The sequence below is a fragment of the Apium graveolens genome, chromosome 7 (genome assembly GCF_009905375.1).
Source record: "Apium graveolens cultivar Ventura chromosome 7, ASM990537v1, whole genome shotgun sequence".
Classification (NCBI taxonomy): Eukaryota; Viridiplantae; Streptophyta; class Magnoliopsida; order Apiales; family Apiaceae; genus Apium; species Apium graveolens.
In genome coordinates this window covers 249,702,636-249,704,027 of record NC_133653.1, presented here as the reverse complement: position 1 = coordinate 249,704,027, position 1,392 = coordinate 249,702,636, and positions in this window count along the sequence as shown.

Genomic DNA, 1,392 nt, shown 5'->3' with positions numbered 1-1,392 from the left:
GTTGAATCAGTCCCCAAAGGCCCACGGCTGTAGCACGTACCGACCTTTAGATTCTTATTCAATGTACACATATCTATGTAATAGACAAGTATTTCTTATTTCGAAATCAAAGCCCTCGGCTGTAGCACGAACCGACAATGATTCAAAAATAAGAACTACTTTCTACCATGTTGGAAGGCTATGACCGACACAAGCCCGTTGTATCATTGGCCAATTACTACTTGATATTATTAAATTTTAGAGGGATTATATTACGTTACAATCATAATCATATTATAAAGAGATTCTTCCTTTTAAATTAAATATTTCAAATCAATAATCAATAATCAGACGATTCCCAGATCGGGTGGAGCATTGTCAAGAGGCGTCACTTAATAACCCTTTCTTACAGATAGAAATCTGTTGTTGACAGAATCATCCTTTCTCTCATATCAAAAATTGATATTCAATTACGTGTTTCACAAACACAAGAATCTCATTATTGTATTCATAATATTGTTCTTAAGGTTATGAAACAATTTCACTATACTAGGTTGTCTAACAAACGCCTTATGTTTATTTAAGTTCACCTAAATCTATCATCGCATGATAAACTAAGCATATATCACATATATCAACATGAATAAACATCAAGGTAGGCATATTATATCATCTAGCACATTATTCTAAGCATTATACATCTCTATGTATCACATAAAGCATTTAAAAGCAACTAAAACAGTTAAAAAATAGCTTTAAAACACTTTATGGAAATATAAACAGTTCAAAACTTTTATATAAACTAAAATTGATCACTCCATTAGATCCGTCTCGGAAAAACAAATCCAACGGTATATTGCATGCCTAAAACGGAGTTACGAAACTCCCAGAAAATCAATTTTAAAATTAACAGACGGGCTGTAACGCATTACAGGAACGCGTTACAAGCCCTGTAACGCATTCCGGTGATGCGTTACAGCCTTTTAAGCCATTTAAAAGGTGTAACGCATTCCGTGAATGCGTCACAGGTGTGTAACGCATTCCCAGAATGCGTTACACCACTATTTATTTATTTTATTTTTTATTTCTTTCAGCAGCCGCCGCATGTCCCCTCGATCAGCGTGCCTATCAGGTATGTTTCTACTTCCGTGCACAGCAGCACAACAGACAGCAACAGAAGCACTTGCAGATGTACAGATATATACATACAAACAATTCATATATATATATAATTATTTAATTACGAATTTAATTGATACAACTTCAAAAATTCATAATAAAAAATCTATACATCCTAAAATTATGAAAAAAATACCCAGACGATCTACAACACTTGTAGAACCCAGATCAACATTAAAAATTATTCTGAGAAACGATTTCTCATCAGACAAAATTAATCCATAATATAACTTG